This window comes from Antechinus flavipes, chromosome 2 (genome assembly GCF_016432865.1).
Source record: "Antechinus flavipes isolate AdamAnt ecotype Samford, QLD, Australia chromosome 2, AdamAnt_v2, whole genome shotgun sequence".
Taxonomy (NCBI): Eukaryota; Metazoa; Chordata; class Mammalia; order Dasyuromorphia; family Dasyuridae; genus Antechinus; species Antechinus flavipes.
Window position 1 is genome coordinate 176,851,522 of NC_067399.1, and position 15,235 is coordinate 176,866,756.

At 38.5% G+C, this 15,235-nt stretch overlaps 1 protein-coding gene across 2 annotated transcripts in view; it reads left to right on the forward strand.

The window, feature by feature from the left end:
* Positions 1 to 15,235, forward strand: part of GATA4 (GATA binding protein 4) — a 106,064-nt gene that overhangs the window by 20,581 nt on the left and 70,248 nt on the right. The window contains exon 1 of one of the 2 annotated variants that reach the window (XM_051975968.1): positions 14,621 to 14,824. The exons of the other annotated variant lie outside the window; for it this stretch is intronic. The gene's annotated coding sequence lies outside the window, so the exon portion shown is untranslated. Of the gene's footprint in view, positions 1 to 14,620; positions 14,825 to 15,235 lie in introns of those variants that run through there. 2 annotated transcript variants of the gene reach the window in all.

Below are 15,235 nucleotides of genomic sequence, written 5' to 3' on the forward strand. Positions count from 1 at the left end.
AGATTTTAGACTACAAATAGAGGAGTTTATGTTTATAAATATTCTAGGTACTTTTTGTTTCTTAGGACCCTCTTGGCCAGTTTCTATCACTCTGTCACTGACTCTAGAGTATTAAAAAGGGGGCTCAAAAAGGCTATTTTATGTTTTTCTGTTTCATGGGTTATTTTTGTTGTTGTTTAGTTGTTTCAGCCATTATCAACACTTTGTGACCCCATTTGGGGTTTTCTTGGCAAAGATACTGTAATGGTTTACCATTTCCTTCTCCAATGGATCCAGCAGATCCATTTTGTCAATCAAAGATAAAATTATTTTCCCAGTCACATAGCTAGGAAGTATCTGAATCTGGATTTGAACTCAAGTTTTCCTGACTCCTAGTTCTCTATCCACTGAGCCACTGACTGCCTCTTATGTATCACCTATAACCAAAGAATCTATTCCTGATAATAAGCTTCTATGTTCTTAGCTAGATTTGTCCTAACACAGCAGTCACATGTTCATGATAAATTAATGTTGCTTTTTTTTTTTTAAATTCATGGAGTTCCGGAACCATTGAATCATAGAGTATTAGAATATAAAGAAACCTTAGAAACAATTTGGTGTAATAGCCTCATTCTATAGATAGTCAAATTGGGAAAAAAATAGACCACATATTCAAAGTAACATAACTAATTAATGAGAAATTACCAAAGTAATTTAAAAGTTTTAGTTAAAAGAACATTGTTAGATGCTGACCAAGCCCATTTTATGGGCTTTAAGCAGGTTAATAAATATCACTATTTTAAACAGTCTAGCAACTGCTGACTCTAGTTTATAGATATAGTTTGTAAGTAGCAATAAGGAATTATTCATCTCTAATTTATCTTCTAGTCTCTTCAAGGTGTTAGTTAAAGGCAAAATAAATGCCAATTTAAAGGCTTCTTGATATGTAATATCAAAACAGTGTATATCAGCTTATTTATAGAACCATAAATTAAGAAAAGGAAATATTTTCATGGTTTTAAAAAAACTTAATAGAAACCCCACAAATTTGGGGAAATGAAATACATTTCACACACAGAAAAAAATCTTTTATAAGAGCTATATTTTTTAAACTATGATCTACAGACTACCTTATTGATTCCCTCATTCATTCATTTATCCAAGTATCAAGAAATTATATAATATGAAGAAATACAGGTCCAAGAATTTGGATCCCTGGATTCAAGTTCCAATATTGGCATTTTCTGTGTGCTCTCAGGCAAGTCTTTTTCTTGAATCCTATAAAACAATATTGAATTATATCATCTCCAAGGTCTCTTCTAGAACTGTCTATGATTTTGTGATTTATGCAGATACCATACCAGATACTATTGCAGATACCAAAAAATAAGTGACAGAAGGATGTAGTTGAGGAAACAGGGCTGATCCACATCATTATCTTACTTTCTCAAGCTGAGCAAGCCATTCCCTGAAAAACTAAATAGATGACAAAACAGTTAGAATCAGGACTAAAAGACTGTATATGTTGAAGAAGAGAAGATTGAGGGTGAATATTTAAGGACTAGAACTTCTCACAGGCTGATGAACCCAAAATACTTAAACAGGCCCAACCAATTTGATGTGTCCTTTAAAGCATCTTTTGGAAACAATAAATGAATAAAAGTAATTAGGATGCTCCTCAAAAGCTAGATTCCACACACTCAGCTCTACAAAGTGTTGCTATGTACCTATAGATGATTAAGTGATTTTAAGACTAATAAATCTGACTATAAAACAGCTAGCATGGTACAATGGAAGGAAGAGTAGATTTGGAGATCTTAATATTTTTCCTACCTGCTTAAGCTTAAATAAATCATTCAACTACTCTAAGCCTTAACTCAGTAGCTGTAAATTAAAGTTAGACTGGATGATCTTTGAGGTCTGTTCCAGCATAAATCTCTGATTTTTAGAATGAACCAAGCTAAAAAATAATTTGTCTGGAGATGGACTTCCCTACTTCACTAAGAAAAATAAATTGGCTTGATTCCCCATTTTATGGATAATGAAACTGAGATACAAGGTCCAGTATCTTAAAAAAAGGCGAGAGGGGCGGGGTGGGGGGGGGCAGGGGAGGGCAATGAACCATCTAATAAATGGATTGGTTCATAGCTGCATGGATGTGTAGAATAGAAGGGTGTCTTAGAAAATTAATTTCAAAAAGGTCTATCTCACCTTTGCTTCACATCCTATTGTGTCGTTAGGTATGAAAAAGTTCCTTATGTCTCATTTTTATAGTGAGAATTTTCACTCCGTTATAGCATCACAGAGTTAGTGAATACATTATAAATCAATTAGTTTAATGCCCTCATTCTACACTTTGACAAAGCTGAGATCTGGAGAGGGATAAGTGATTTACCCATGTCCATACATCTGTCTTATGACCATGATTCCTGACTCTAATCTTTCCATTTTACCTTGCTATTTCCTGGACAGTTGGGGATGTACCTCATTAAGCAATTTTGAAATCCACTGCAAGTATAGAGAATGAATAGTACTGAGTACATTTCCCTTCTGTAAGCATACACTATGTTTCTTTTTGTTTCCATCAATTTATTATTTTCTTAGTCACGAATTTAAAAGTTGAAAATAGGAATAACATTTGAATGTATACTGTTCATGATACTCATGTCCATACTTCCATTACATACTCATGTTCATCTTCTCAAGTGGGTTAAGATATATTATTTAGCTCTTCAGAAATCTAAACCCAGCTTTTATTCCATAAAATAACTTTGCTTAAATAACAGTTACTCAAAATAATCCTGGATAATAGATTATGTAATTAACATGATCCCCATTTTACAGATGAAGAAACTAAAGTTCAGGGAAGTTATGCTTTGCCTATAGTCATGGGTTTAATAGATGTCAAATATGAAACTTGTCCCCAGGTCCTTTGACTTCTAAAATCAGGATTCTCTCTACTATACTCTGTTTGCCTAATATTAACTTCTTGATGACTGCATCATTGTGAAGAAAGTTCAACCTTGAGAATGGGGTTAATAAAGACATGATATTTTCTAACCAAATAGACATGATATCACTAATCAAAGACCTGCTTTTTCTTCAGCTAAAAGACAGAGAGGCATGTGACTTGCTATATGGAACCTGAGGTCATGGTTGATCAAGTTCATCTTTGCTGTAGTGCAGAGAGGAAAGAGTTTGAAGGTATGTTAGGAATATTTTCTGTGCATCAGATATCTATATATATATGCAGAGGGAAAGAGGATTTCCTCTTTCAAATCAGCTTTTTCCATCATTTCTTTTTTTGTTTGTTTGTTTGTTTTTAATTTAAATTTTATTTTATTTAATAATAACTGGCCACAGCAACTGCTTCCTCTAAGAAGAAAAATAATACTTTGGTTTTCAGGAGTAATTTGGTATCTCAGTGTATTCCCTGGGCAAATGCTTTGGAAGTTTTTCAATCTAGGATTCAGATTGTTTTCAATTACATAAATTCCAGAAATTGAGCATATTTAGAGTACCTTTCTGAGATGGAGTCCCCTGTAAAAGCTGATTTATATCTCCCTCTCCCCCAAAACTCAGAAGTTTTCTAAGTTTCCTCTACTACTAGCTAGAGTGAATCTGCCTTAAAGAAAAAACAGAAACTATTTGATCTGTAATAGAGAAGGGAATATATCTGGTATATATGTCTTGCCCCATGACTGGTTCCTGTGTGTAAGCTTCTTAAGGACAAAAACAGTTTTACTTATTTTTCTTTATTATCCCCAGTTCCCAGTGTAGGTCCTAACACAATAATGGTTGCTTGATAGATGTTTGTTGACAAGGAATTTTAGAGTGTGGGAGAATATTAAATATATAAAATTATAGCTTCAAATATAAGACAGGTAACAATCTTACCATGTTATATATTGCATGAGGTTTTTCCTAGTCCCCCTTAGATGCTAGTGCCCTATTACCCTGAAACTACTTTTATGTGTTCTCTATTTGCTTCTATCTAGAAATAGGATCCTTTTCCAGAAAGTGTCCAATCAAGTAATTTCAAAGCCCACTGCAAATACAGAGACACTGAGTAGCCATTTGAAAATATTTCCTCACTTTAAAAACCTATACAGGATTTTCTTTTGTTTCCTTGGACCCATTCTTTCATCAGTCACAAGTTTAAGACTTGAAAACAGAAAGGTGAAAACTATTCATTTGAATGTTTGCTACTCAGGATACTTTTCAACTTTATGTTCATCTTCTCAACTGGGTTAAGAGCCATAGAATAGATCCTCATTGAAGGCAGGAACTGGTTTGCTTCTGGCTTTGTATTCCCAGAATAATGCACTATTTGACATTAACTCAGGACACAATGCATCCAGTTTAACATTAATGACACAGTAGGTCTTTAATAAACTTTCATTGATTGATTGCTAAACAATTCTTTTTTGGAGTCATGGCCACTACCTCCAGCCTTTCTCCTCTGCAATCCATCTTCCAAGCTGCCACAATAATATTCCTAAAGCCAACATCTGACTACACTACTCCACTGGTCAATAATCCTAAATCTCTCTCTCTCTATTATATAAAGTCATAAAATACAAATAACTTGCCAGTCATTTAAAGCTCTTTATGGGTTTGCTCTAATTTACCTTTCCAGACAATTCACATAATTCTCCTTTTTGTATTTTACATTCCAACCAACCTGTCCTATTTGACATTTCTTGTCTTGTTTTCATTCCTTTACACAGGGTACCATTTCAAATGCTTAAAATCAATTCTCTTCTAATTGATCCCAATTAAATTGGCCTTCTGTAAACCACCTTTCCAATCTTTTCCCCTAATTAAACAAGCCTGAAAGTTTTGCTTTTACTAGAGAGCCTTCCCCAAGTTGTATATCAAGATTATTATTTGAAGAATTTCTGGAGTAATTTGGGGCTTTAGGGATTCTTTATTTTGGGTGGTGGGTTAAGTGACATACCCAAGGTCTCATAGCTATGTAAATATCTGAGGTTCGTTCACTTTTAAATATTAAAATCAAAATATTTACATAGACACACATACATATGCAAACATATCAACAAAGACTGTAAATTACAAGTCTGCAAATTTCTGATGGTGTGGCAGATATGAATATGAGAAAGCAATTCCTAGCTTCTAGCTTCTAAGTCTTCAAGATTTTCCTAGTCCCTAAATGAAGTCACAGATGATCTTTGTCCTGCTTCCATGTAGGACACCAAGTATTTATGTAGGTTTTGTGATTTAGAGTCATACCTTGTCTAAAACCATTGGTTCTGAGGAAACCCAGTGTCCTTAGATGAAACAATGTTATAAGAACAGTTAGTACCGGAGGAACTATGTTACAAATGGGCAATAGGTCCAGCAAGATTTTACATTTTACTGTAAGGCTTGGCTACATATTATTAATAATGAAATAAGCTTTTTAAATTATGAAGGGTCTTCTTTATGACAAAGCAGTTGAGACAGATTGTGTAAATATTATTACACTATGATATAAAAGTTACAGGAATCAATTAAAATCTACAAAGGTAATAAGAACTAGAATTTATGCAATTTCAAGGTGGGGACTGCTTTGCTTTCTTGTCCATTATATCTTCTAGAATAGGACCTTGTACACAGGAAGTGCTTAATATATTTTGTGTTCAATGCATTAAATTCCAGTATAAGTTGCACGACATTCTAAAATTTCCTGAGATGGAAGTCAAATATTATAAGTACAATAAATGGTAGGTTGGAAGGGTGAGAAATGAACAGTCCTCTGCCACAGTCTCAGATGTGTCTCTTTTATAAGTTGGAGCATGGCTTCCTAACCTTGTTCATTTTGTGACTTGACTCTCCATTTTTAGATTTATTTGTTGTTGGGAGTGATGATGGGGAGGAGGCTCAGCTGGAAGAGACAGGTGAGCAGTTTCATAATCACATTGATTAAAAAAAATAAAAAAAAAAACTTGATACAAGGAAGAAAGAGGAGGAAATGCATCTGAAACTTGAGAATTTACCAGCTTTTTTCAGTGACTGTCTTTAGCCTTTCTATCTTTAGCACTTAGCACAGTGCCTGGCACACAGTAGGTGCTTAACAAATGTTTGGTGACAATTGGTTGAAAAACATACCAGCTAAATCTTTGGGGAACTTTGATGACTAATAATATAAGGCAAAAAGCTATAGCAGAAAGAACATAAGCTCTTGAATGAGAAGCAGATTTCCTGTCTTAATTCCTCACCTTAGCAAGCTCTGTGAACTTGGGCAAGGCATTGAATTTCTTGTGTCCTCGATTTCTTTCTCTGAAAGTTGAAATCAGTAATACCTGTATTACATACTTCACAAGGGTTACTGTGAGAAAAGACATTTATAAACCTTAAAAACCCTACTTCAATATGAGTAATTAGGAAGAGGAGAAGGGTGAGAGAGGGCTATATTTAGTGTCTTAACTGATTAACTCCATCTCTATCTTAGACACATTTTCACAAAGTCAAGGCTATTCTTCATCTTGGAGGATCTTTATTCAGAATTACAACTTTACTTTCTGGAGGAGACCCATGTAGTAGTTCCTATGGAGTGTTCTGGTGTATGATTAGCTAGGCTACTATAAATGAATCAACATCAATTCTCTATGCTCCAAGTACCAATTATTCGGTTAGAGGATTTTCCAGGCCCTTTGTTGCTCCTATTTTACCCTACCTTTTGGTTAATTCACAGCTCATTTACACCTCTGCCAGAGAGGGCTCCAGGGGAAATAAAAAAGATAAAGTTTGGGCTAGACCACTTTTCAGTTCTTAGCCTCAGTTTAAAAATATATATGTGGTCAAGTTAGAAAAAAAATTGAAAAAATGAACTCTAATAAGTTATCTAGTGATTTCCTTATTAGTTACAAAAATCAAATACTTGTCTCTAGAGTGAGATTTTAGAAAGAATAGAATATAACCTCTTTGTGTCTTTTTATTTGTTTTGCTTTGGAGTAAAGGGGAGGAGAGTTTTTTTACAAATATTTTTTTGAAAATGAGTACTAATAATAACAAAGGAATGCTATCATAACCTAAAATTTATAATCTCTTTCATGGGAATGATGGTTTTGTTGTTGTTTTGGAGTTGGGGTTTTTTTGTTGTTTGTTTTTGCTTTTTAGCAATGAGAGAAAAGGGGGGAAGGAAAAGGAGGAAAAAAGGAAAAAGGAAAAGAGAAAAATAAATAACAATGGCTAAATTTAAATAATAATTTTGCAGAGAACTTTGTTATCTCATTTAATCTTCACCACAACTATGTAAAGTATATATTATTATGGTCATTTTATAGATGAGAAAGGTTAAGTCATTTGTCTAGTGTCACACTACTTACATCTCAAGAATGATTTGAACCCAGGTTTTTATGACAATACAAATTCTACACATTTGAAAAGGGGAACAAGGAAGAAAAAAAAATCTAAATCCCTTCAGTTGTTTTCCATCCTCCTAACTTTCCCACAATTCCTGATTGACAAAAACTGTTTTACAATGATCTTAACACCCTTTTTGCATCTTCTGCTTCTCTACCATCTTGACCCCCCAGTTCTCAAATAGAATGGTAAAAGTGTAGTTCTGGCCTGGGCTGTTGGGACTCAACTTTTGGGAACAACTTTAAAAGTAATGAGGAGAGGGAAATCTAAGTGAGTTCACAGTCACAACCTGGGTTACCAAAAACATCTATGAAATGTCTCCCACATATGTTCCATTGAATTTCTAAGTGAAAATTTCATTCAAATAAATTTACTTTACTCATGGCTCTCCTTCCCTCCCCGCCTCCAATCTCCCTCTATTCTCCAGGCTTTCTTTGATGCTTATACCTGAAGTCGATCTCAGTTTTTTCCAGAGTTTCAAAAACTCCTTAGATACTTTAATCATGGGCAAGTTACTTTATCACTCTGTTTTTTCATTTATAAAATGGAACCAAGAGTAAAATTGGCCTCATGTTGTGAGGATATAATGAATTAGTACACGTAAAATGCTTTGAAAATGTGTCATGTTTGTTATTATTGCTGTTGCCACTGCTGACACCATTGGTACTGTTGCCAATGTTGGCAGCATTTATGTGGTATAGAAATTTTGTTCAGCTAGGTGGTAAAGTGGAGAGAGTCCTGAATCTAAAGTCAGGAAGTCCTACATTCAGATCCCGTCTCTTCCATTAGCTGTTACTCTGGACAAGTCACCTAACATCTGTCTTCCAAGTTTCCTCATCTGTAAAGAAAAGGCAGAAGTGGGAAGGGGGGAGGGCCTTGGGAGAGAGGTTAATAATAACACTTAGCTCCCAGGGTTGAGTGAGAATGAGATAACATTTTGTAAAATGTTAAAAGTGTTATATAAATGTTAGGTATTATTATGATGGTGATGATGGTTCCCATTACATCCCCGACTTTGTTTTTAGGTCGCATTTCCCAGGGATGTTTTATAGTTACCGAAGGTATATAAAATCATAGAGTTACTTCCTTCCTTAGCCTTTTTCCTCTATTCTGTCTGATCTGACAGTTTGCTTTCCATCCTGGAATTCTAACTAAATCCTGGATGGTTTCTCTTCAGCTCTCTCCAACGATGTGCTTATTTTTTTCATTCTGCACTACCTGTTGAGTTACCCCCATCCCTCACCCCCATGGCCGAGAACAGCTTCCATTAAACAAGTTTTGGTAGAAAGTTTTACTTTAAGAATATACATTTGTCGCGGTAAATTATTTCTGCCCTTGGACAGTAAGATCAGATGATCCCTAGATTTCCTAGAAATTTTAGACTGCCAAAATCCATTACACCTGAAGTATCGCACTAGAACAAGTATAAGGAAGAAAAGATGTTCCCGTGTGTGGGATATGGAGGAATTTTTTAGTGAAAACTGGTCGTTCAGTATTAAGAACCCTTTCTCTCACTTCAGTCCCTTAGATTAGTTATGTGCAGCTTCCCAACACTTCCATTTCCAGGGTTTCACCTCCAAGAGTACCTATGGTCCCAGTTTCCTTGCCTCCCAGATTTGTGTATTCCTGGGTCTTGGAGACTGACCTTAGCTTCAGTTCCTCAAGCCTACGCTAGCTCTTCATCTACTCCCTCTGCTCTCACCTTACTACTAAACTTTCTGAAGAGATTTTTCTTTGGGGAAGAGTCGGGGTGAGGAGAAGTTCCTTTCTTCCTTTTTCCCCAGCAGTGAGATTATTTTTTCAAGGATTTTTGTGCCTTGAATTGCTCAAGAAAGATGCTCTATGAAACATCACCTTAAAGTAGCCTGACTATAAAATTAAAACAATTTACATCTTGTAAATTGGAGAGGTTAATACAATACTTCATTACAAGAATGCCTTATAGCACAAGTACATAAAAGATTTTTTTTTTAAAAGGAATTAGAGTTTTAACTAGATTTCAGGTAGGGGTTGGGAAATGGGGAGGTGAATAATACATTTTCAAAAAGTGTGTGCGTGACATTTTACATCAGATCAGTTACTTTTCAATAATTTAAATGACTTGTCAAGGATCAATTAGCCTATGTCAGATACGGGAATTAAAACCAGGTTATCCAGCTTTTGAGGTAGTTTTATTCTATCCATGTGGTTTCTCATTTAAATTATTGTGCAAAAGGTTATATAGGTGTTGTTCTTCTTGTGTTTTAAAAATTATTTGGGATATCAAGTAAAAGAACAAGAAAATCCAGGGTTCCAGCCTCAGAGCTATTAATCTCTAGCTGCCAGACCTTAGGCAAAAATCAAGAACCCTTCTAAATATATTTTCCTATACTCGCCTTGCTTCCTTCAAAAGACCACTTGAAGACCAAAGGAGATAATTCATGAGAATTATGTGTACACAGGAATTATTGTGTATTTTCTGTGAATTTGTGAATTCAGTATCTGTACCACTTAGATACAAACAAGCCCACCAAACTTCCTCCTGGACAAGAGTCCCAGGCTCTAATTAAACTAAAGTCTGACCCCAACTAGGTTCCTGTTTATTTCTGCTTTTAATCTGTGCTGTGTATAGTGGCTCTGTCAGGGAGCAGGTGTTGACCCAGAAGGAATCCAAATCCCTAGACTCAGGCAGGTAGAAGAGAACCGAAGCTCCTTTCTCATTTACTATCTTTCTCCGTGACAGTAGAAGCGGGATTTTCTCATTTTCGTTTCATTTTGATTGAAATCAACCGGGTTAGTGGAAGTCGGCCTGTGAGATAGGTTGGGATGAGGAGAGAGCTGACTCAGCAATGACAAGAATCCTGCATGTTGTCCTCGGATATTTACGGAGCCTAAAATCCAGTAAAGAGGGGGGAAAAGAAGAATCCTTCATTTCTGTTCTTTCATTTTGGACCCATTAGCAGCTGTGTGCCCGCTGCGGTTAGGATTCAAAAAGGATCATTTATGAGTGTATGTTGTGATCGAGTGGTAGAGATCAATTTCGGAACACGATACACAAGGCAGACCAGACCCCACTAGGAAGTTAAAAAATTTCAAGCAGACAAAATAGAACCTTGGAGAACTACTCCTGGGTTTAGCGAGTTCTATTTTCTAAGATTTCTCTATCTCAAGGTAAATTTAGCCACACTGCTCTTCATAGTCTTATTCCGAGAGGAGAAATTCCCTCAAAATACTTCTCACCCCTAGAGATCCCAGGCCTCTGAGTTCTGCGGAGTTCTCTGAATCAGTTTCTTGAGACCCGACTCTTTCCCTCTCATTCTGATCACACCCTCGTCTTTCTCTGCCTTTAAGTTTCTAAATGGAGAAGGGAATCCTGGGCTTATGGCCAAAAATCTCATTGGTAAAATACAGGCAAATTTCAGCAAATGGTTTTTAAATTTTAATTACAGGGAATTTTGTGTCCCCGGGGTTACCTGTGCATTTTCCCGCCAGTACATTTCCCTAATTTTCCCAGGCTTCTTGCAGATTATTGATAATAAATAGGTCTGACTGAATGGCTGCGAGTCACAAACCTGCTTTAGCACACAGTAGGTAGTTTTTACAATTTGATGACTTAAATTAAAGATATGGCAGGCAATTTCAGCTTGTCTTGGAATTTTCTCTAAAGCAAAGTCAAAAATAAATTTGTCAAGAGCTCCTATGATTTGATAATTGGCTATTTTAGATTCTTAATTAAAGTCTCCTTTTAGATAGAATGTCTATTATTTTGCCTGCTCCCTCTATTCCAGGGAAGAGTAGTCACTTTACGACCCACACAGAGCGCTTCCCAAGTTTTTCAAATTGCTAAGTTATATTTCTGGGGATCAGGAAAAGACCAAACTTTTCCCCACCTGGAGTCTCCAGGTAGTAGATAAAGAGAATCCGAAGTTCTTGAAATGTTCCCCGCTCCTGGCAACCATCTCGAAATATTGCCTATCAAGGAGGGAGAGGACCGGCCGGGAGAGGGGGTGGGGGAGAGTGAGGTAGAATGGATAGATGCCGGGACTAGGCAAAACAAACCCAAAGTAGAATCGAAATTAGTCACCTCTACCCCTTCAGTAAATTTGAGACCATGATGCTGCTCCCGATATTCAGATACGGGTCTCCAGCGTCACTATATCTGAGAGGTGTTCACCCTAAGAGGAAGAATGCAGGGGTAATCCTGAAGGCATAAAACTCCCTGTAATTAAAAAAAAACAAACCAAAAAACCATTTGCTTTGTAGACTCAAATAATTTTTTTTATATATTTCATCCAGAAAGCCCTACAAGATATCTCCCAGATTCTCTGTCCTATCTCACCCAAAGCAAATCATAGTCTTTCTAGAACCAGGGATTCCCAGATCTCTCAGCCCCTTGGCACACAGCTTTTATCCCCATTCCCTCACATATTCCCTATTTTGCAGAGCACAAGAGATGATTTACCACTACTGTTACCAATTAATTTAGGAAGGATCCTCTTTCAGTTCGATCCTAAGGGTTTGGTGACTCCTGGAAAGCTCATGATATTTTTGAGAGAATACTAGATATGAAGAGGACTATTGAAACCATCTTGTCAAACATCCCTAGTGCCAGAGTTTCTGCATGTACACTATTGTTAGGACAGCAGCTATCAGAAATTGTGCTCGAAAGCATCCCCTGCGTTACAAATCATTGTTCACAACTCCTACCCCCAGAAAATGTTCACTTTCCTCTCTTCCATCAATATTTCTTTTAATCCCCAGAATTTCTTTGGAGGAGGTGGAGAATTGAAGACCATAGAATAACGGTGCAGAATTTTGAAATTCTTTCCACTAAGAAAAGGGAGACAACGCCTATTCCTTCAAAAATTCAAAAGTAAATCTTTATCCTTTGAGTTCTGTCTTCCTCTCTGCCTGCTGATCCCTCCCTCCAATCTAAAAGCACTAAATGTGTCTGTTCCAGTGGGCGATTTAGAGTTTCTTCTGGGCCTGTCTTGCCAGATCCCAGGATTCTTTCCATCCCTTGCTTTGGTTTGGCCTCATGAGGCTTGGCAGCGAGGCGGAGGCGGGCACCCACGCACCCACCTATTTCCACTTTCTAGGACCTTAACGGTAATGCACTGGCTTGGGTAGTCTGACTCTGCTCAATTCAGCTGGTTTCATTACTTAAAGGAACCCTGTCTTCCACTGTACAAGAACGGATTCCCAGGGTTGGACCTCCACTTAACCTGCCCAATTCTGGACCAGATTCTCATCTCTAAGCCTTGCAAACTGCCAAGAGTTGTGCCAGTAAAATAGTTTTTAAACTTGATCTGAGAATTTAAACATGTGCCACAGTACTCAAATTGACATGGCTCACAGGAATGTGAAAGGGAGGTGTGAGAGCAGATTTCGAGAGAGAATATTTAAAACACTGGAGTTTCGTTTTAATATATAAGCTCCAAGAAAAAAGTGGGGGTGGAGAGGGTGGGGAGGAGATGGGAGTGAATGTTTTTTGTGACGAGAAGAACTAGAAGTGAATATCCATTCCCAAACACACTAGCCCTAAACACACACACGCACACACACACACGCACGCACACCACAGAAGCAGGAGCACTGAGGCAGTGGCTTGTCCTTAAACTGGTCGGTTTTTCCGCCCTGTGATAGGTAGTTTGGAGCTGAGCTATATAGAATTTTATTGTTTCCACCCTCTCATCAGTCTTTCTCTTTCTTCCTCTCGGGCCATCCAAGAATTTAAATGAATAAACCTTCCTTTGGGTTTGGGAAGTTGCTTGTCTCTCACCTCAGTCTATACGGCGATCCATAATCCTGATAAAAACTCCAAGTAACCTAGCCGGGACTCTTTCCAGTAAAAAAAGTTTCTCAGTGGCGCGACTTTACTGCCGCCGTCTCTCTTGGACAAAACAGGTCTCAATCTGGCTTCCACATTTCCTGCCTTCTACCTACCGTCCACTTTCAGATACAGCATACAGTCCAACCCAGGATCTGTTCCCCTCTAATCTAGGATGCTGTGCTAAGGGGCGGTGGGGGGGGGGGGGAGGGAAAAAGAAGGGGAGGAGAGGAAAAAAGTTAGGTATGCCGCCTTAAGAAAAACGTATTGGGAAGAAATACCACGCTGAACCAAAAGCGTGAGAGCCTGTTCTACACTGTTATCTGGGGCCGAAGGCTGCGGGCTAATCGATGGGTTATTTTTACGCGGTAATCCGGCCTTGTGATTGCTCTATTAACCTTTAGACTTGTCTGAGGGGACTATTCAACTCTCCGCCCCTAAGCACAGAGGGCCTCCATATCATTGACACTTACGACCGCTTGGACAAAACTTACCTGGGCTCTGGGAAGTAGGAAGCAAGGGTGGGGGGTGGGGAGTAATTTTTCATCCCATTATTCCCCACACACACACTCCTTCGCAGGGAAGCTGCCTTCATTTGAATAGCAAGACTTAGACTAGAGATAATAGGGAACACTCTGGAATCCAAGGAAGAAAACGTGGAGAGAGGAAGAAGAGGAATGGAAGGAGCTCAGATTTTGCAAATGCTATTTGAAAAATGTGCATTAATATAAATGTATATATGCACACACCTTTATGAAAATGTGTGCATATGTGTGCGTATTTGCATATATTTAAGGTGTTTCAGTTGCGAAAGAGGGTGAGTTTGAGTCCTCAGCGAGCGTATTAGCCCCAGAATTGCCTTCTCTCTTTCCTCTCAATCTAGTCTTCTTTGCGTCTCTCCAGCCTGCTAGGAAGAAAATTACTTTAAGAGTTCTCCGACGTTACACACATTCTTTCCTTCCTCCATCCTTATTTTCATTCACTAGTAGTTGGAAACCCGAGAATATAGCTGCCCTCAGAGACCATTTAGTTGGTAGTGATCCGCACACGCGCAACCCCAAAACGGTTGCTCTTGGAGCGTCACCTCCCTCTCCCACTCCCTTCACCTCTGTCTCATCCCAGCAGTGTGGAGGCTACTTAGGGGAAGCAAAGAGATAGGAACTGCATCTGAGGAGAATGAGGGTGAGATAGCGACCATAATCAACACTAATAATGGCCATCTTGGCGTTGAGCGTAAACCCCGCTGGTCATAGAACATATTTGAGTTTCCCTCGGAGATTCCCCTCCGCCCCCCCACTGGACTTTGCCTGCTGTGTGTATTTTTTAAACAGCATCACCGACCGGCGCCAGCTGACTGTGCAACCGATACTAGGCACCTCCCGCCCCCACCGGCCACGTGACTAAGCCAAACCAGTCACAATCGGAGAAGCTAGGTAGAGGGTGGTGGGGGAGAAGTGAGGAAAAGCGGAGAAGGGAAGGCTTTGGAAGTCCTGGAATAGGTACTCTGAGGTAGCCTGCTGGCTGACAGCTAGAACCCTCCATCCCCCAGACTTCCAGGCCTTCCTCTGTCTTGAGCTCCTACCGCGGGCCGAGGGCCGACCAAGACCCTCAGATCTCCAAAAGCGTCCAGGGTGCGTCAACCAAGGAGAAAGATTTCACCCTTCTCAGGTCGGTAGAATTTTTCTTATCTTCTTCCGCGTCCCTCCTCCTCACTCCCCCCTCCCACTCCTCAGTTTAGACAAACTTTTTCCTTCAAAAAGCTATAGCTTAACTGAATCGACTTTTCTCGATGGGTAGAATAAGACTCTAAAAGTAGAAATGCACCCTTCCCTAAGCCACGTACTCTTCACCTCCAGTTAGTGTCTCTCCCGCGCCGTAAATTTTCCCCTCCTAAAGTGCCTTCTAAACTAGTCCGGGTTTTTCAGAGTGTACTTTGGAACGATTTTGGAGGATACTTAAGGCCCTTTGTAAAGTATCTCTGTTCATAAAATGTTCCCTTAACGCTAAGAATCCCATTTCCATATTTACACTATTCAACAACTCGACCTCCGCTCGAACACCGAGTCGTGGATAGAACAC